The sequence below is a fragment of the Salvelinus fontinalis genome, chromosome 17 (assembly GCF_029448725.1).
Source record: "Salvelinus fontinalis isolate EN_2023a chromosome 17, ASM2944872v1, whole genome shotgun sequence".
NCBI classification, from domain to species: Eukaryota; Metazoa; Chordata; class Actinopteri; order Salmoniformes; family Salmonidae; genus Salvelinus; species Salvelinus fontinalis.
This window is the reverse complement of record NC_074681.1, coordinates 30,437,193-30,459,802: the sequence shown is the minus strand read 5'-3', so window position 1 is coordinate 30,459,802 and position 22,610 is coordinate 30,437,193.

Here is a 22,610-nt window from a genome sequence, read left to right as displayed (position 1 = left end):
TGATCCTCACGATACAAACACAGACAACATGAATCTGAGAACCCTAGAACCTGAGTCTGAATAGCTCTTAACTTCCATCCATTATATTCCCTTCTTTTAATAGGAAAGTCATTTGCACGTTCAACTGCCAGTGACCAGACTTTACATTCAGAAATTAAATAAATATGTAATGAATATGAGAATATTTTCATATGACTAAACATTCTAAACATTCTCTCATATAAATACCATTGATTCCATCTGTATAGTGATTTATTGAGCACAAACCTTCACCTCCACCACACTTATTTAAGAGCCATCGTTGAACAGGTTTTATGTCATAGAGAGGAGATACAAATGATCCTGTTCAAACTGTACAGAGAGTAGCTATTTTAGCATGTAAATCTAGGTAGGGCAAACTCCCCAATTTTTTTCTAGAACCATGCCAGCAAAGCTACTACACAACACAACACTAAACAATTGTCACGTTCGTCATAAAGATCGGACCAAGGTGCAGCGTGGTATGTGTACATTCTTCTTTTATTAAAGAAAGAACACTGAACAAACTAACGAAACAACAAAACGAACGAAACGTGAAGCTATATGAATAGTGCAGACAGGCAACTAAACATAGAATAAGATCCCACAAACACCAAAGGGAAATGGCTACCTAAATATGATCCCCAATCAGAGACAATGATAAACAGCTGCCTCTGTTTGGGAACCAGATCAGGCCACCATAAACATACAAATCACCTAGACCTACAAAACCCTAGACATACAAAAACCCTAGACAATACAAAACCCCTAGACAATACAAAAACTAGCGTACCCACCCTCGTCACACCCTGACCTAACCAAAATATAAAGACAACAGAGATATCTCAGGTCAGGGTGTGACAGTACCCCCCCCCCCCCCAAAGGTGCGGACTCCCGGCCGCAAACCTGAACCTATAGGGGAGGGTCTGGGTGGGCATCTACCCTCGGTGGCGGCTCTCGTTCTGGACGCCGCCCCCCCTCTTTACGCTGATCCCTCTGCCTTTGTAGAACCGGACGTGGATCATCGCCGGAGGCTCTGGATTGCAGATCATCGCCGGAGGCTCTGGACTGCAGATCATCGCCGGAGGCCCCGGACTGGGAGCCGTCTCTGTAGACGTGGTATGCGTACATTGTTCTTTTATTAAAATGCATGCAGCATGTCAACACTAAAAGTGTCTGTGATGTAGAAGAATGTCTCCCACCAAACACATTCATAATGTTTTCACCTTTTCTTGTCACAATTGCATATTCTGTTTGTGCTACTTTTATTAACAATTTACATTTATTTTATATGAACAGACTGTGGTTTTCCAAAGTGCTTGCAGCCAGAATCAACTGTATTTATGACAATATTACGCAGAACAATATATAATATAGGGCTAATAAACAATTGAATATGTTTCCTTGAGGCATTTACTTTAAAGGCTGAAGCAGTGCATCAGACACATACAACACACAGAAACCTCAATAAAATCAACACTAGAAATGTAATTAACTGTAAGAGTGCATTTAATAACTATAATAGTATAAAAACAGTGCCAAGGGTTGGTCGATGTTAAGGTCGGCTCTAGCCCAATTCTAACACTGGCTTCTTGTCAAATTACTGAATTGACCATGATCCTAGAATGAACCCTAACCCTAGCTTCAGTTGGCACAAATAATGAAACACATTAGGAGAAGCAGGATTATGCTGCAGGCAGTTTTCTACTTCATTATCTCCAGGAAGGAGTGAGAGGTTTATTTTATTCACCAAATGGAGAGACAACAACCCATGTGTAATAGGATACATGGTGATGCCATTGACCATCATTAATGTTAATGTTCACTGTGATGACAGGGATGATGATCATGACTATATCCTGTGTCAATCAATAGTTTTATAGTAAAGTGAACTCTTTGTGGCATTGGGCAGCATAACCCAAGTTTATATTGGACTGGTCGTAGGCTACTGTTTTCTGTGTGTTTCTTTCTTATTTTGTTGCAAACACTCAGTGTACATATGATTTTGGGGTATTTGTCAGATGAGCTCAATTTGGCCTGAACATAACATATATTCCTCCAAGGCCCATAAGTACAGCTTAATTAGAATTTTCAAATGACTCAGAGAAGAAAATAACATTCTGTAAAATGAACATTTCATGCTTCCAAATATACTATCATATCAAAGTTAACAAGGAATCCCTCTTGAAGTAAAACATGTAATAATGGAATATACAATAAGCTCCCCCCTACTGCAGAGCCCCACAATTATGAGATTTCTCAGCTACAGTGGCTGGAACATAATGTCTATAACAGTCTATTCTTCCTCTACACATGAATCATAATGGCACATTGGCTTAGGAATACTTTACTTATCCTGTCTGCATGCTATTTTGGTACGGTATAGTGCTTCTCCTTTCTACATTCTCATTCTCTGAACCTTAGCCTATTATGTATTATAAAACCAAAAAATATAAATTTTTCTGATTGCAAAGGTGAAGAGGCTGTTGACCAGCAGAGTGGACATGTTACTGCCCTTGAAGGAGGACTGGTAACACTCAGCTGTAACTACACTACTAGTACTACATCTCCTGATCTCTTCTGGTACATCCAGTTAACTAGAGACTCTCCTCAGTATGTCCTGAGAAGAGATCGTTATTCAGAAGGGAGCAATAGTGATGAGTTCAAGAAGAGGTTTGATTCCAGGCTGAATTTCACATCTAGCTCTGCCCCCTTGACGATCCAGAGGTTGCAGCTGTCTGACTCTGCTGTGTACTACTGTGCTCTGAGGCCCACTGTGACAACAGGATGTACAGCCACCCCTACAAAAACGACTGTATCCTTGGCACTAGTGTAGAAAAAATGCAAGCCTTCTGTGGTGGGTGTGATGTTAGCAGGGCTGTACACCTCACACAGTGACACACAGAAAAGCATTTCAGAGGAGAGTGAATGCATCCAAACATCAGTCTGAAGATGGAGAAATCAATCAGTGTATTGATCATTCTGATTAGCACTACAGGTTAACAATACCTAAACATTTGAACTCCTTGCATCCTTATAATTGGATTATTCAATTATGGTATTGGTAGTAAAACATATTTTGATGAAGTTAAGAACTAATTTGTCTTTCGATTCCTGTCAACCCTGTATTTTTTAGTCAAGTATATGATTAGCTTTCGATTAAACTAGATCACTCTGAAAGCTGACGTTCCTCATTTTGAGGCTTGAGTTGTGACTATTTCCATTGTATAACCACGGTTTTGTATGGCTAAATATGCACCTTTTCGAACAAACTGTATATGTATGTTGTAAAATGATGTTACAGGAGTGTCATCGGAAGAATTCTGAGAAGGTTAGTGAAAAAATTAATATATTTTGGCGGTGATTACGTTATAGCGCTCTTTGGCTGGAATCGATGCTCTGGTAACGTTTGCACATGTGGTATGCTAACTTATCGATTTATTGTGTTTTCGCTGAAAAACGCTTAGAAAATCTGAAATATGGTCTGAAATCACAAGAACTGGGTCTTTCCATTGCTATGCTTTGTCTATTTTTATGAAATGTTTTATGATGAGTAAATTGGTCATACACGTTGCTCTATCTAGTAATTCTAGTCGATTTGTGATGGTCGGTGCAATTGTAAACTGTGATTTCTACCTGAAATATGCACTTTTTTCTAACAAAAACTATCCTATACCATGAATATGTTATCAGACTGTCATCTGAAGAGGTTTTTTCTTGGTTAGTGGCTATCAATATCTTAGTTGAGCCGAATTGGTGATAGCACCTGAAGGAGTAAGAAACTGATGGAGTTAGAATAGTGGTGTATTTTGCTAACGTGTTTAGCTAATAGATTTACATATTTTGTCTTCCCTGTAAAACATTTTAAAAATCTGAAATGGTGGCTTTATTCACAAGATCTGTATCTTTCATCTGGTGTCTTGGACTTGTGATTTAATGATATTTAGATGCTACTATCTACTTGTGAAGCTATGCTAGCTATGCTAATCAGTGTGTGGGGGGTGGGGGGTGCTCCCGGATCCGGGTTTCTGAGGCAGTACAGGTTAAGTAATTTAAATATGTTTTCAATCAGATGTATTATGTATTTTTCCTCTGCAGGAATGGTACCTGGAGACAGTGTGACTCCTGACAAAGAGGAGTACACCCCCATTGAGACATCATCAGTGTCTCTGAGCTGTACATATGAAACTAGCAGCGATTATATTTACCTTTACTGGTACCGGCATTATCCTAACCAGGCTCCTCAGTTTCTACTGTATAAAGGTGCCAAATCATGGAGCAGTAGTGAACACATCCCTGATGAGAGATATACATCCACAACGTCCCCGACATCAACTGAACTGGTCATAACAAGCCTAACCCTGGCAGACACAGCTCTCTACTACTGTGCTCTCGGATATACACAGTGATACAAAGTGTATAAGACCCTGTACAAAAACCTGCAAACCAAAAATGCTTTGTTGCTGTGCGGATCGTAATTAAGCATCAAACCACAATTTGATATCATAATGGCAGAAGTTGAGATCAGAGAACTGTGGTCACACCTGCACTCTGTTCAATCACCAGGTGGTCTAGTGTTTCTCTGTCTTCATATTCAATGCACTGTGAGAAATATGTATTCTTCATCTTTCAATCAGTAGTCTTCAATTTCTCTTACCATAGGCAGTTTATTTTTTATATTGGCTGGATAATCACTTGGGAATATGACCAAGTGCAACAATATTATTGTTTGTTGTTACTCCTCACAATTCACACAGCTTGGTGGTGTAGTATGAAAGTCAACCTGAAGGGGGCAGCCTAACAAAGTACACACACCCCTGAATCAAAGGATGCCATACAGACAGACACCCCCCATGGTCTACTACTGCATGTAATACAGAACAACATGAAGCATCAACAGTAGGACAGAGGGTGTCAAAGCTCTGTGATAGATAGATCAACATTGTTCTGCTCCTTACCTTTTCCACTTCAAACTGACTGACTAGTCATGAGAAATTGGATGATCCTGTATGTTCTGGCTGCATGCTGCTTTGGTATAACATCACTCTGTCCATCTGTCTCTTTCTGTGCATTTATTCATTTAATTTATATACATTATTATTATATGTTGTGAATATATATTTATCTTTCTTTTCAGGGTGCAGAGCAGGAGAGCACGTAACACAGCCAACAGAAGATGTAATGGTTGTAGAAGGACAACCAACAACACTCACTTGTCTATTTAATACAACTTCTCAATCACCATATTTCTTCTGGTACAAACAACAAACAAATACCAACCCCATGTTTATGCTGAGAAGGGATACATTTTCACCTGGGGAAACTGCTACTGAGTTCAAGGAGAGATTTGATGCCAGACTGAATTTCACAGCAAAATCATTCCCCTTGACGATCCAGAGGTTGCAGCTGTCTGACTCTGCTGTGTACTACTGTGCTCTGAGGCCCACTGTGACAACAAGATATACAGCCACCTTACAAAAACTATAGGTTTCTCATGTGCCCATAGAAACATTCAGTACCACTGAAAAATTGGGACCAAAGCGCAATATTTATTTCAATTTACTTTAAGTACAGTAGTAGACATGAATTATAGTACAATATGAGTACGTTTTCACCTAAAACAAATTACGTTTATCATACTTCATGGAACATTTATGTAATTGACAATTGCTTTAACCTGTTGGGGATGGGGGCGCTGTTTAGACTATTTATGCTAATTGGGTAATTTTTGAAACGGCTTCCCACAAAATCCTTGATCGTACAATATGCATATTATTATTATTATTGGATAGAAAACAGTCTATAGTTTCTATAGGAGTTGAAATTTTGTCTCTAAGTGGAACAGAGCCCATTCTACAGCAATTTCCCTGACATGGAGTCAGATTTGAGAAATGTTGGCCACTCTTCTGAAGTCATTTAAAAGGGCACTGTCGTTGCTATGACTATACGGACACTTCTTACGTCTTCCCCTGGATGCCTTTACGTGATGACGATTCCAACGGGGTCGATTGCGCGTTCACAGGCCCTACAAATGAAAAAACCCTGAAGCTAGTCATTCTTTGGGAGCTGCGTCATGAGCCTAGAGGACACCGGCGCGCACCTGTTCCAAGCGTTAGTTTAGCCTGTTATATTTCTCCGGTCATCTTTTCACTCGTTTTAGGAGTTAAAAACATCATAAGGTAGTTAATTTAAGGCGTTTTATAGCAATTTATATCCGTTTAGTGCGATTTTGGGACATTTATTTTTGCAACGATGTGAAAAGTTGGGCACGCTTTTCAATTCATCCCGAACGCAGTTGACATTTCCACATGGCAAGAGGACAGCTTTCCACCAAAAGACGATTTCTCCCAAGAAAGGATCCTTTGCCCAAGATACTGATGGAAGAACAGCTCAAGGTAGGACATTTTTATTATGATAAATCGTGTTTCTGTCGAAACATTTTAGTGGCTTAGGACGCCATGTTTTTTGACGTAGCTTCGCTTGGCGCAAACTGTATTGAAAAGTAAGGATAAATTAAAAAATGTAATAACGCAATTGTATTAAGAATTAAATTGTCTATCAATCCCTGTCCACCCTATATTTTTTAGTCACGTTTATGAGTATTTATGTATAAGAGTAGATCACTGTCTAAGTGGCGCAAGGACATTTTCTGACCAGCTGAGCTACATTTCACATTGTCTAACCATGATTTTGGTGGCTAAATATAAACATTTTCGATCAAACTCTATATGGATTGTGTAATGTGATGTTACAGGAGTGTCATCTGAAGAATTCTGAGAAGGTTAGTGAAAAAATTAATATATTTTTGGCGATGTTGACGTTATCGCCCACTTTGGCTAGAATCAATGCTGGGCTGCTATGTGCTATGTGCTATGCTAATATAACGATTTATTGTGTTTTCGCTGTAAGACACTTAGAAAATCTGAAATATTGTCTGTATTCACAGGATCTGTGTCTTTCGATTCGTGTATGCTGTGTATTTTTACGAAATGTTTGATGATTAGTAGTTAGGTAAACACGTTGCTCATTGTAATTATTCTAGTCCATTTGTGATGGTGGGTGCAATTGTAAACTATGCCATCTACCTGAAATATGCACTTTTTTCTAACAAAACCTATCCCATACCATAAATATGTTATCAGACTGTCATCTAATGAGTTTTTTTGTTGGTTAGGGGCTATAAATATCTTAGTTTAGCCGAATTGGTGATGGCTACTGGTGTTGGTGGACAAATAAAAGATGGTGGATTATGCTAATGTGTTTTTAGGTAATAGATGTACATCTTTACATATTGTGTCTTCCCTGTAAAACATTTTAAAAATCGGAAATGTTGACTGGATTCACAAGATCTGTGTCTTTCATTAGCTGTATTGGACTTTAATGTGTGAAAGTTAAATATTTTTAAAAAATATTTTTTTTGAATTTCGCGGCACTGGTTTTTCAGTGGGGGGGGGGGGGGTGTGCCGCTAGCGCCACGCTGATCCTAGACAGGTTAAGCTACTTTCGTTTTATGTGAGCTAGACGTAAGCTTTTCACTTTGGCTAATGTACTGCAAAAAGTGCTTATATCTAATATTGACGAGGTAATATTGACCCATACATTTCTTTACAATCTTTCCTGTCTCTGAACAGACTCCTCCTTCATGTCTGTCAGTTGATGGTGATTTACAGGCTGAGATCGTCATGGAAGAGTGAGAGAGAGGATCTCTACCTTTTACTGTAACTCACAGTCACTCTCAGTGTGTTCTGTAACCATGGTACTCTGTCTGATCATCTGGCTGGTTCTTGTGGTATTCTGCTTCGGTATGATGGAACCTTTTCTCTCATTTGTTTATATAATCGTCATCTATCTAATTTTTAAAAATGTATCTTTCATTATCACTCACTTTATCTTTTTTTGTTTTCCAGAGTGTACAGGAGACCATGTTCAACAGCAACCAGGAGGTGTGATTGTTACAGAAGGAGGACTGGTAACACCGAGTTCTCAATATAACACCAGTGCTAATAATGCATATCTATATTGGTACAAACAAGAAGAAAATGACTTCCCTAAACATATGCTGAGACGTTATTCTTTTGGATCTGGAGACAATGCTGCAGGGTTCAACACAAGTCTTTATACCAAGACACAATCAGTCCCCTTGACGATTCAGAGGTTGCAACCTGCTGATTCTGTGTACTGCTGTGCTCTGAGGTCCCACTGTGACAACAGGGTATACAGGACCCTTGCAAAACAGTGTGTGTGTGTTCACATGGGTGCGTGTGTGTCACGTTCCTGACCTGTTTTTCCTTTATTTTGTCTTTGTTTAGTATGGTCAGGGCGTGAGTTGGGGTGGGCATTCTTGTCAATGGGCAATTCTTGTCAATGCATTCTTGTCAAGTTATGTGTTTCTATGTTGGGTTCTTGTCAATTAGCCTGATATGGTTCTCAATCAGGGGCAGGTGTTTTACGTTTCCTCTGATTGAGAACCATATTAAGGTAGGCTGTTCACACTGTTTGTTTGTGGGTGATTGTTCCTGTGTCAGTGTTTGTGCCACACGGGACTGTTTCGTTTTCGTTCGTGTGTTTTGTTCTCAAGTTCAGGTCTGTTCACGTCGTTTGTTATTTTGTAGTTTATTCAAGTGTTCTTCGTGTTCGTCTTTATTTAATAAATTCATTATGTATTCAACCAACGCTGCATATTGGTCCGATCCTTCTCGCCTCTCCTCGTCAGATGAGGAGGACGACTTAGACGAGCGTTACAGTGTGTAAAGTACTTTGTGTTGTGTGCTGTTTTTTAAGTCAAGTGGAGATGTTATTTAACTGAGGTAAAGGAAATTATTTGCCTTTTATAGCTGACAGTGAGAAACCAGGGGAATCATTCTGTCATAACTATACTTGTGTTCACTCTTTTCACCATGTTAAATAATACTTACCAGCATGTTACTAGGATCCATTTAAATATTAGCACTAGTGGGTGTTTTTGATGCTATTCTTCATATCCAATCACTGTGAATGTAGTTACTGAAGAGTGGAGTCATATTACTGTGAAGGATCTTTTGTCCATTTTTAATACACTTGACTGAATAATTACTTAAATTGTATGATAATTTCCTGATAATTCCTGTTTTCATAAATGTTTACAGGTGACAGTCATGGGAATGACATTACTCCAACATCAGATAAGGTGTTTGGGTTGGAGGGTGAAGTCATAACTCTGTCCTGTAACTACTCCTCTGCTAGTACTCTCCAGTGGTATCATCAGTACACTGGATCATCTCCCATCTTCCTCCTCCTCACTGGAGTGTCCTCAAACCCCTCTGTAGTGAAAGATAAACCTGAAGAACCTTGACTGTCTGTTAGACTGAAAGATGAGAACCCGTGTGGATCTGGAGATCTCCTCTGCTAAAGTGTTAGACTCTACTCTGTACTACTGTGCCATGGAGCCCACAATGAAACTAAACCCAGACACACTATTCAAAAATGTGAACTGAAAACACTGACATCCCCTGAGAGAAACATGTTCATTATTAGGTTACGACAAAACATATACATGTAGGCTAGAAATGAACAGTGAATTATTTTCAATAAACAGTTTTGTTATACTCAGACAGTTTTGGAAACCTTGGAGTGTTTTCTATCCTAATCTGTAAATTATTTGCATATTCTATGATCTGGACCTGAGAAAAAGTCAGTTTACCTTGGGAACATTTTTTTTTTTTTTTTAAATCTGACCCCTAGCATCAAGAGGTTTTAACTTGATTTAAACTGAGTGTTATTATGTTTAGGTGTATTTATTTTTTAAAACAAATAACATAAAGATGATGCACGACATGAGGATGCATGTTTTTTACATTGAATAAGTTTTATCTTTACACTGCATTTGGAATTAATTCAATGTTCCATGTGTGTTTAAAGTATTAAATATAATGTATGTTTTATGGTTTATAGGTCTTAGTTCTGAACAGGTATTAACACCCTACACTGATGTAGAAGTGGCTTCAGAAAGAGACAGAGTTACTCTCTCTTGTAACTACACATCTGGTAACACTCTTCTATGGTATCGACAACATCCCATATCAGCACCACAGTTACTGGTTAAAAATCTACAACATCTGATGACGGGGAGAAAGTTATCAACAGGCAGATGAAAGAATATGTCCTAAACACTAAACCCCTCTATTCTACCCATAACACTAACCTTGACTTGATGTCCACATAAATTATGAATGTGTAACTATTTTCTTCATAATGAAGTATAACTTCTTACGGCTAGGGGTTCCGCTAAATACTTCTCCTTAATGCAATCGCTGTGTCAGATTTCAAAAAAGCTTTACGGAAAAAGCACACCATGCAATAATCTGAGTACAGCGCTCAGACACAAAAACAAGCCATACAGATACCCGCCATGTTGTGGAGTCAGTAAAAGTCAAAAATAGCGTTATAAATATTCACTTACCTTTGCCGATCTTCATCAGTATGCACTCCCAGGAATCCCAGTTCCACAATGAATGTTTGTTTTGTTCGATAAAGTCCATAATTTATGTCCAAATACCTCCTTTTTGTTCGCGCGTTTAGTTCGCAAATCCAAATTTGCGATGCGCCGGCCAGACGAAAAGTCAAAAAGATTCATTACAGTTCGTAGAAACATGTCAAACGATGTATAGAATCAATCTTTAGGATGCTTTTATCATAAATCTTCAATAATATTCCAACCGGAGAATTCATTTGTCTTTAGAAAGGAAAAGGAACGCAGCTAACTCTCACGGGCGCTCGCCTGACTGAGCTCATGGCCTTCTGCCAGACACCTTACTCAAACAGCTCTTGTTCGCTCGCCCTTCATAGTAGTAGCCTGAAACAAGGTTGTAAAGACTGTTGACATCTAGTGGAAGCCTTAGGAAGTGCAATATCACCTCATAGACACTGTATATTGGAAAGGCAATGACTTGAAAAACTACAAACCTCAGATTTCCCACTTCCTGGTTGGATTTTTCTCAGGTTTTCACCTGCCATATGAGTTCTGTTATACTCACAGACATCATTCAAACAGTTTTAGAAACATCAGAGTGTTTTCTATCCAAATATACTAATAATATGCATATATTAGCTTCTGGGCCTGAGTAGCAGGCAGTTTTCTCTGGGCACGCTTTTCATCCGAATGTGAAAATACTGCCCCCTAGCCCCAACAGGATTACATGAATGGAGTACCACTGTATCAAATACCCTAGTTGTATAGTCCTAATTATCCTTACACCTCTGAAGACTAGTCACTTCCATGACAGTCAGAAGAACTACAGTCTTTTATCTCTGAACACTCAAAAGTAGCTTTATAAAAAGTGTACAGGATATCATAAGACATAAGTTAACCTCTAATTCCTCCCAAACCCGGATCCGGGAGCACCCCCCACAGTAAAAAAGCTGACTAGCATAGCCTAGCATAGCGTCACAAGTAAATACTAGCATCTAAATATCATTAAATCACAAGTCCAAGACAACAGATGAAAGATACACATCTTGTGAATCCAGCCATCATTTCTGATTTTTAAAATGTTTTACAGGGAAGACACAATATGTAAATCTATTAGCTAACCACGTTAGCAAAAGACACCACTTTTTTTACTCCACCAGTTCTTTACTCCATCAGTAGCCATCACTAATTCGACCAAATAAAGATATAAATAGCCACTAACCAAGAAACAACTTCATAAGATGACAGTCTGATAACATATTTATTGTATAGCATATGTTTTGTTAGAAAAATGTGCATATTTCAGGTATAAATCATAGTTTACCATTGCAGCCACCATCACAACTCTCACCGAAGCGACTAGAATAACTACAGAGAGCAACGTGTATTACCTAATTACTCATCATAAAACATTTCTTAAAAATACACAGCGTACAGCAATTGAAAGACACAGATCTTGTGAATCCAGACAATATTTCAGATTTTCTAAGTGTTTTACAGCGAAAACACAATATAACGTTATATTAGCTTACCACAATAGCAAACATCACAACAGCATTGATTCAAGCAAAAACATAGCGATAAGTATAAGCCACCAAAATATATTAATTTTTTCACTAACCTTCTCAGAATTCTTCAGATGACAGTCCTATAACATCATATTACACAATGCATATAGAGTTTGTTCGAAAATGTGCATATTTAGCGGCACAAATCGTGGTTATACAATGAGAATAGTGGCCAAAACTTAGAGCAATTTGTCCGGCGCCATCTTGGAGAAGCACCTATTCTAATCGAAAAAACTATTCAAAAACTTGACTAAAAACTACAAGTTGGACAGCAAATGAAAGATAAATTAGTTCTTAATGCAATCGTTGTGTTAGATTTTTTAAATTAACGTAATTAACGTTACAGCGTGCGCTAAAGCGAGACCGCACCATAATTCATGGCGGAATTATTATTTGACATTTGTCAACATAAGTACGAATTAACAGCATAAAGACTGCTTACTATTAGCTGAGCTTCCATCAGAATCTTGGGCAAGGTGTCCTTTCTCCAGAACAATCGTCTTTGGGTTGAAAGATGTCCTCTTGTCCTGTCGAAATAGTCGCTAACGTTAGCCACCCACTGGAGAGGTGTCCAACTCGTGAAAGCGCAACACAAAGAAATCCAGGAAAATCGCAATAAACTGCTATAAACTGCTATAAGTCGGTTTAAATTAACTACCTTATGAAGTTTTTAAGACAAAAAACAAATTAAATCAGAGCCGGAGATAAAGAACTGCTAAACCGAAAGCTTTTGAAGAAGCCATGCCGATGTCCTTCATGCGTCAGGCGCCCGGTCGAAAAGGTCGATACTTCCGTTCCAAGAGGTTTTATACTCCCCCAGATGGTGCTATCCGCTCCATTCAAAGTCTCACCGCTTACTGACATCTAGGGGAAGGCGTATGCAGTGCATGTAGCCCCATACCTTATAAGGGAATTTATAAACCGACCCTGGAACAGAGACCTCAATTTCAGAAATCTCACTTCTTGACAGGAAGTGAGCTGCAGAATGACTTCTGTTTCACTCAGAGAAATAATTCAAACGGTTTTAGAAACTAGAGAGTGTTTTCTATCCAATAGTAATAATAATATGCATATTGTACGAGCAAGAATTGAGTATGAGGCAGTTTAATTTGGAGACGATAATTTCCAAAGTGGAAACATTACCCCCTAGATTGACAAAAGGTTTTAAAAGCATTCCCAAACCTTTAAAAAAAGAATAAGTAACTAAAAGTATAAGAAATTAACCTAACAAAATAACAAAGTTAAATGAAATAAAATACAATAAACAGCAACAATTGCACTGTCTTGATTCTAAACTGTTTTTATTCATAATGTAGTATAATATGAATGAGGTAGTATTGTTAAAAATGAATGAATGCACCAATCCTACGATTGAACAAGGATTGCATGGCACACACATAAAGAAATGTGCTTGTTCACCACACCCTGTCTTTGGCAGTAGGTGGAGATACAACATTTCCTCCAATCATCAAGACTGAAAGATTGCTACAGAGAGAGATATTAAACTCTGCCTGTTTTGTGTTAGAAACTTTTGTATACTGTATCTATCAGCTATATTGCTGCTTTCATAATTTCTCCTCCTCTCAGTCCTTCTTGGTGAGTGATGTATTTTTGGGTCAGTGATGTATTCACAAGTATTCACAAGCACACTCTCATTAACATCTGCTAACCATGTGTATGTGACCAATAAAACTTTATTTTATTTGATTCATTTTCATCATTTTAATTCCAACTCCAGAATATATTTGATAGTTGTCAAAAAAGCTATTAAAACAGCAACACATTTTTCCTTTTCTGACAGGTGGTAGTTTTGAAGATTACACTAATCCCACTAGGTCTATGGTGGGTGGTGTGGAGGGTGATACCATCACACTATCCTGCAGCTACACTGGCTCTGTAAACAATCTACAGTGGTATAGTCAGTATCCCAGGTCTAAACCAGAGTTCCTGATTCTCATCACAAAATCAGGATATGTCCAGAAACCTGTCCCTCCTCGTATGTCAGCTCAGGTTCATACCGACCGCGTGGATCTGGAGATCTCCTCTGCTGAGGTAACAGACTCTGCTCTGTACTAGTGTGCTCTGAGGCCCACAGTGACAGGATTCCCAGAAACATTGTACAAAAAAATTATCTGACACATGCATATACACAGTTCATTTTAATGCTATTCACAACACAATAATAAGAGGCTATAAACCATCTATTTCCTGTCTGGGTAATGTACATCCCCTTTCTCTCTGAAGAAAACTCTCAGCAGCAAGCACTGCAGCAACAGAAACCAGTAACCAAGGCAGAGATCTGATCTGGTATTTCTATGTTCCACATGGAGAACTCTCTGATACTGGTTCTCATTCTAGCCTCAGGTAAACAATATTTAATATCATGTTTAATATCATGTTATGATGAATAATTATATGTTTTTTGTCCCTTTTATTTTGTTAATATATAATTACTGTTAATACATTTCCACCCCAGTTTCTACAGCACGTATCTTTTACACTTTGTTACAATTTTACTATTCTTTCTTTACAGGACAGATTGCTGGGGATCACATTAATCCTGTAAATAATGAAGTGATCAGAACAGAGGGAGAACTTGTGACTCTGAGCTGCTCATATGATACAAGCAGTGAAAATTCTTGGCTTTACTGGTACAAACATTATCCTCACCAGGCTCCTCAGTTTCTACTGTATAAAGGTGCCAGATCACAGAGCTGGAGTGAACGTATCCCTGATAAGAGATATAAATCCACAACGTCCCGGACATTAACTGAACTGGTGATAACAAGCCTAAACCTGGAAGACACAGCTCTCTACTACTGTGCTCTTGACACAGTGATACAAAGTGTATATTACACTGTACAAAAACCTGCAGACCAAAATGCTTTGATGAAGTGGAAATCATAATTAAACAGCAACCACATTTGATGTCATAATGGCAGAAGTTGAGATCAGAGAACTGTGGTCACACCTGTGCTGTGTTCAATCACCAGGTGGTCTAGTGTTTCTCTGTTTTCATATTCAATGCACTGTGAGAAATATGTATTCTTCACTCTTCAATCAGTAGTCTTCAATTTCACTTACCGTAGGCTTTTTTAAAATATTGGTCAGATAATCACTTGGGAATATGACAAAGTGCAACAATATTATTATTGTTGGCCCTATTCAAAATTGACAAAGCTTGGTGGTGTAGTATGAAAGTCAACCTGATGGGGGCAACCTAACAAAGCACAAACACCCCTGAATCAGAGGATGCCATACAGACAGACACCTCCCCATGGTCTACTACTGCATGTAATACAGAACAACATGAAGCATCAACAGCAGGACAGAGGGTGTCAAAGCTCTGTGATAGATAGATCAACATTGTTCTGCTCCTTACCTTTTCCACTTCAAACTGACTGACTAGTCATGAGAAATTGTCTGATCCTGCATGTTCTGGCTGCATGCTGCTTTGGTATAACATCACTCTGTTCATCTGTCTCTTTCTGTGCATTTGTTCATTTATTTCTATACAATATTATATGTTGTGAAGATATATGTATCTTTCTTTTCAGTTTGCTGAGCAGAAGAGAGTGTATAACAGACAACAGAATATGTAATGACCGTAGAAGGACAACCAACAACACTGTCACGTTCCTGACCTTATTTTCCTTTGTTTAGCGTTGTTTAGTTGGTCAGGACGTGAGCTGGGTGGGCAGTCTATGTTATTTGTTTCTTGTTTAGGTTCATTGTTAATTAGCCTTATATGGTTCTCAATCAGGGGCAGGCGTTTGACGTTTCCTCTGATTGAGAACCATATTAAGGTAGGCTGTTCACAGCGTTTGTTTGTGGGTGATTGTCTTCCGTGTCAGTGTATGTACCACACGGGACTGTTTCGTTTGTTTAGTCTGTTCCTGTTCGTGCGTTCTTCGTGTTTTGTAAGTTCTCATGTTCAGGTCGGTCTACGTCGTTTTGTTATTTTGTAATTTATCAAGTGTGCTTCGTGTTCGTCTTGTTTAAATAAATTCATCATGTATTCCACACAACCTGCGTTTTGGTCCGATCCCTGCTCCTCCTCAGACGAGGAGGAGAACATTCGTTACAAACACTCACTTTGTGATCAATCACCATATCTCTTCTGGTACAAACACCTAGCAAATGTCAACTCCATGTTTATGCTGAGAAGGGATGTTCACCTGCAGACACTACTACTGAGTTCAAGGACAGATTTCATGCCCGTCTGAATGTCACAGCAAAATCAGTCCCCTTGACAATCCAGAGGGTGCAGCTGTCTGACTCTGCTGTGTACTACTGTGCTATGATGCCCACTGTGACAACAGGATATACTGCCCCTTTACAAAAATGCTGTGCGTGTGTATGTGCGTGTGTAAAGTACTTTGTGTTGTGGGATGTTTTATAAGGGGAGGTGTTACATAATTGAGGCGGAGGAAGAGAAATGCATTTTATACTGTAGCGGACATTGAGAAACCAGGGGAGTCATTTTGTCAGAATTATACATGTGTTCACTCTTTTCACTGTGTCAAATAACACTTACCAGCATTTTTCCAGGATACATTTTAATATATGCACCTGTGGGTAAGTTTGATACTATTCTTCATATCCAATTACATATCCCATGTAATTACTGGAGCCTGGAGTAATATTACTGTGAATGACATTTTATACATTTTTTATACACTTGACAAATTTTTGTTTCATACATGTTTTCCAGGCGGCTGTCATGGGAATGACATTACTCCAACATCAGATAAGGTGTTTGGCTTGAAGGGTGAAGTCATGAAGCTGTCCTGTAACTACTCCTCTGCTCGTACTTTCCAGTGGTATCAACAGTACCCTGGATCATCTCACACCTTCCTCCTCCTCACTGGAGTATCCTCAAACCCCTCTGTAGTGAACGCTACTCCTCCATACCCTCGACTGTCTGTTGAACTGAATGAGAGATCCCGTGTGGATCTGGATGATCTCCTCCGCTGTTTTAACAGACTCTGCTCTGTAAACACCTTTTGTGCCTCTTTTAGTGCAGGGGTGGGGCGTCCTACTGTAGGTTCATGAAGTTAACCTGTTATGGCTGCACGCTGAATATTGAAAAAACTGGAAAATGTGTGCACATTTTCAAACGGCCTCCTAAGAAACTTTTTATTTTCCAATATGCATATATTTACTACTGTTGGATAGATAACAGTCTGTAGTTTCTAAAAAGGTTTGAATTGTTTCTCTAAGTCGAACAGAAATATTTTTACAGCCATTTTCCCAGCCGAATTGAGTTTCCCAAAATGCGATGTGTCTCTTTAAGACCTTCTCTATAAAAGGCCATTTGACTTAGGACCATAGGGACACGTCAGAGGCGTACCTTAGACTGTAATGCGGAAGTGAGAATTGAAAGGGGTCGAATATCTCGTCCCTGGACTGAATAACAGAACTTCTTGTGAGACATGCGCAGTTAAAATAAAAATCCGGGCGCGAAGGATAATTTGATCTCGGCTTCTGGAACAAGGTAGGTAACTTTGAATATGATGCCTGACTACGATATTATTTGCTACATGTCACAAAATCATCCTAAAGGTTGTTTTTTCAATATACTTTAATTATATTATTGCAATTTATTCTGGACTTTAGATGTGAAACGACGGAAGAATTTTTTGAAGAAACGCTTTCTGGCGCAGCAATGCTACCGTGCTAGCTAACCAAAGAGGGGAATCCTTCGTTCTGGAACCCAACTAAAGACTCTACTGGACATTGGACCCCGTTACAACATTCTGATGGAGTACCAAGAAAGATAAGACCCAATTTGGGATGCTTTTTCATATATATGTCGAACTGTTGAATGCTAACGCTGCTAACTATGCTAGGCTAGCGCTTGACTAGAATCAATGCTGCCTTATGCTAGCTTATGATGTTAGCTAATATAACGATATATTGTGTTTTCGCTGTAAAACACTTCAAAAATCGGAAATGTTGTCTGTATTCACAAGATATCTGTCTTTCATTAGTTATCCACCATATGTTTTTCTGAAATGTTTTATGAGGTGTAATTAGTAGCCGACGTTGGTGTATGTATTTTCTCTGGCTACTCCCGGCTGGATTCAGACTCTAGCTATGTGTTAGCATTTTTGGGTAGCATCAATGTAAAACAGATTTATAGCTAAAATATGCACTTTTTATGAACAAAACATAGATTTATTGTGTAACATGTTATATGACTGTCATCTGAGGTCGTTTTTTCTGGGCTCTTTAGGTTGGTTTTAGTTTATTTCGGTTGGTTGTGCATGCTACTTCAATCATAATTCATACTTCATAATCATAATTCATACGTGTCTGTCCACTTTTGTATTTGGTGGTGAGCTAACATAAATATATGTGGTGTTTTCTCTGTAAAACATTTAAAAAATCGGACATGTTGGCTGGATTGACAAGATGTTTATCTTTCAAATGCTGTATTGGACTTGTTAATGTGTAAAAGTTAAATATTTTTAAAAAATAGATTTTGAATTTCGCGCTCTGCAGCTGTTGTCATTTTTGGTCCGAGGTCGGGCTTGCACCCCAAACAGGATAAACTATACTTTAAAAAACTGTTGGACTTCACTCCAGCATATAACCTCATCTACAATATAATGGTTCTCTACACAGTTATTTTACTTTCTGTTCTGACATGTTAGTAAATTACTGTATTCCTGTCATTATTTTAACTGCGTTGTTTGGGCTAATTTATAGTTTATCTGCGCTATTGGTTTTTACAGTAAATACGAAGATATTTCCTCATTTCAAATACATCAATCTTGTAATTGGTCGGTCACCTATTCATATTTGTCGGTGGCAGTTTTCAGCAGACCATCTAGACAAACCAACATAAAGTTTACGAAGAGGAGGGTAGTTTTGCTTTCCTGCAACGACTCCTCAGCATACAGTGTATTGTGGTATAAACAGTATCCAGGATCAGCTCCCCATGTCCTCCTCTTCATCCTCCATGCCTCTAGGACTCTAGTGAGCTAAACCTCCATACTCTCACCTCACTGTTAAACTGAACAAAGATCTTGAGATCTCCTCTGCTGAAGTGAGAGACTTTACTCTGTACGACTGTGCTGTAGAGCCCACATTGACATCAAACAGAGAAACACTGTATACAAAACTATATGACACTCTGCACTGTACTGCTGTGCTGTGACATCCACAGTGCCGCAAAACTTACTGACTCAGCAGTGAGCTGAATTTTTTGGATTTACAAGCATCTGCTCTCTTCTGTTAAACCACAGTGCCATCAAGTGGATTCTCTAGTGAATAAATCAAATGTATATGAAACATCTTTGTTTCTACATTGTCAGTAGGAGTAGCTAGAGTATAAAACTCAGGATTAGATTATGAATCCTCAAGAGAAAACATGATACTACCATGAAGATCATAGACAGTTGATGCTGTGCTTTTCATCAGCAGCTGGTGCTTATTCTACACATCCTGCCATCTACAATGTTGTTGTGTTCACTTTTACTCTTCTTTGACTTGATAGGTAAGTAATTACATTTTTCATTTAAAATTAGTGTGAATATGTTTAGGTGTATTTATTTTTCAAATCAAAGAATATAGAGATACTGCACAACATTTTTATCTTTACACTACATTTGGAATTAATTCATTCTGTCATGTGGGTTTAAAGCATTAAATGTAATATGTGTTTTATGTTTTACAGGTGTCAGTTCTGAACAGGTATTAACACCCTACACTGATGTAGAAGTGGCTTCAGAAAGGGAAAGAGTTACTCTCTCTTGTAACTACACCTCTTCTAGTGTCACTCTTCAATGGTATCGACAATATCCCAAATCAGCACCACAGTTACTGGTTATGGAACATATGCTTGCAAAAACACCAGGGTTCTTACTAAATCATGACAAAAAAGCCAAACGAGTGGATCTGGAGATCTCCTCTGCTCAATTGACAGACTCTGCTCTGTACTACTGCGCCTTGCAGCCCACAGTGACAGGAAACCCAGAAACACTGTACAAAAACCAGACAGCTCACGATAAACTCTTCTTATGCATATTTAGGGTAGGGATAGGGCTTAGTCAAGATAATACATTCTCCTTTAGAAAACGGTGTTGGAATTCACCCTAGCATCTAACCTCATACAGTATGGCATTTATCCACACAATTATTTAACTTTCTGCACCCTAGCCTCACTGTAAAAATGAATAAAGGGAAAACTTGGGCAGATCTGGAGATCTCCTTTGCTGAAGGGAAAGACTCCGCTCTGTAATGCTGTGTTGTAATGTTCACAGAGACACATGAGTCACTCACTCAGCAATCAGCAGAATATAGACCTGTCTGTTTGTGGTTTTACAAACATCTGCTATATTTAGTTTGACCACAGCGCCATCAAATGGAGTTTCTTGCATAAATCATTTGTAAACTGCTTTCAAATCTACATGACACCTTTTTGTTTGATTCTACATAGTCAGTAGGAGGAGCTAGAGTATACAACTCAGGATTAGATTATGAATCCTTAAGATAAACCATGATACTATCACAACGATTATAGCCAGTTGATGCTGTGCTTTTCATCAGCAGCTGGTGCTTATTCTACACATCCTGCCATCTACAATGTTGTTCTGTTCACTTTTACTCTTCTTTGACTTGATAGTAGGTAAGTATTTACATTTTTCATTTAAAATTAGTGTGAATATGTTTAGGTGTATTTATTTTTCAAATCAAAGAATATAAAGATAATGCACAACATTTTTATCTTTACACTGCATTTGGAATTAATTAATTTTGCAATGTGTGTTTAAAGTACTAAATGTAATATGTGTTTTATGTTTTACAGGTCTCAGTTCTGAACAGGTATTAACACCCTACACTGATGTAGAAGTGGCTTCAGAAAGGGACAGAGTTACTCTCTCTTGTAACTACACATCTGGTAACACTCTTCAATGGTATCGACAATATCCCAAATCAGCACCACAGTTACTGGTTATGGAACATATGCTTGCAAAAACACCAGGGTTCTTACTAAATCATGACAAAAAAGCCAAACGAGTGGATCTGGAGATCTCCTCTGCTCAATTGACAGACTCTGCTCTGTACTACTGCGCCTTGCAGCCCACAGTGACAGGAAACCCAGAAACACTGTACAAAAACCAGACAGCTCACGATAAACTCTTCTTATGCATATTTAGGGTAGGGGTAGGGCTTAGTCAAGATAATACATTCTCCTTTAGAAAACGGTGTTGGAATTCACCCTAGTATCTAACCTCATACAGTATGGCATTTATCCACACAATTATTTAACTTTCTGAACCCTAGCCTCACTGTAAAAATGAACAGTGGCGTGCCGTGGGCCTGGGGCCTAGGCCTTCAGTGAGGTACTACACAGTCCCACCCGAATTAATCCACCTCTTATTACCATCATTATGATGCCATGGCTCTAGACACTATACATTTAGACAGAAACGCAGTATAACCAGGCGTTGCGTCACCTTGAAATTGACAAATTTACATTTTTGGGTAAACAGTGTTTAACAGACAACTCAAGTTTGCAAAGCCAGTGTGGCTCCAAACACCAAATCGATCACTTGCAAATAATAGGCATTCCCAGCAGTACAGTTTGCAGTGCTTCTCGGAGCCTGTGAGCCATTGACAGCGCTCGTAGTTGAAACTTTGAAAGTGGCGAGCGAACGAACCCCTTTCCCGCCTGTGACAGGCTTTGTGGCGTCGGGCGACCTCTCCTTACAATGTCTAACTTTTCTTGAAAAGTTCGTCTTGAGAATGGCGTTATAATTATATCCTCGACCAAATCGATATCTTCTCCTCCTTCCGGCATTGTGGGTTGAAAAAACAGCTTAGTAGAACGCGAATTAATTTGTTTATCAAATTCAGTTTCCTAGATCTGCATAGACCTGCCCATAGGACCTGCCTCTCAATATTGGTAATCCAATCAAAAGACGTGCACGCACTACGCCTGCTAGCTGGCTCCTGTGTAACACTGGAGCCAGCCAGCAGGCGTACAATAGCCAACTCTAAAGCTGATTGGTTGACACAACATTTTAATTTCCATTCACTATAAGCTACAAGCGCCCGCACTGTTGATTCTGAAGGCCTGAGGGCAGATTTTAGACCCCTGGCAACACATGATGGCTGAATATGATTGGATAAAAGATCTAACATAAAGACCAGCCCTCCAAATCTCAACCTGGGGCTGGAAGCAGTGCAACCAAGAGGAAAGCTATGAAATGAAGAGTATAACTCTTACTCTGGGGAATAATTTAATACATATTTGTGGGAAAATATATTTAAAAAAATATTATATTCTGATGATGTTTAGGCCAGCAGAGAAGGTCTTGCAGGCCCTGACGGCCCACCACTGAAAATGAATAAAGGGAAAACTTGGGCAGATCTGGAGATCTCCTTTGCTGAAGGGAAAGACTCCGCTCTGTAATGCTGTGTTGTAATGTCCACAGAGACACATAAGTCACTCACTCAGCAATTAACAGAATATAGACCTGTCTGTTTGTGGTTTTACAAACAACTGCTATCTTTAGTTTGACCACAGAGCCATAAAATGGAGTTTCTTGCATAAATCATTTGTA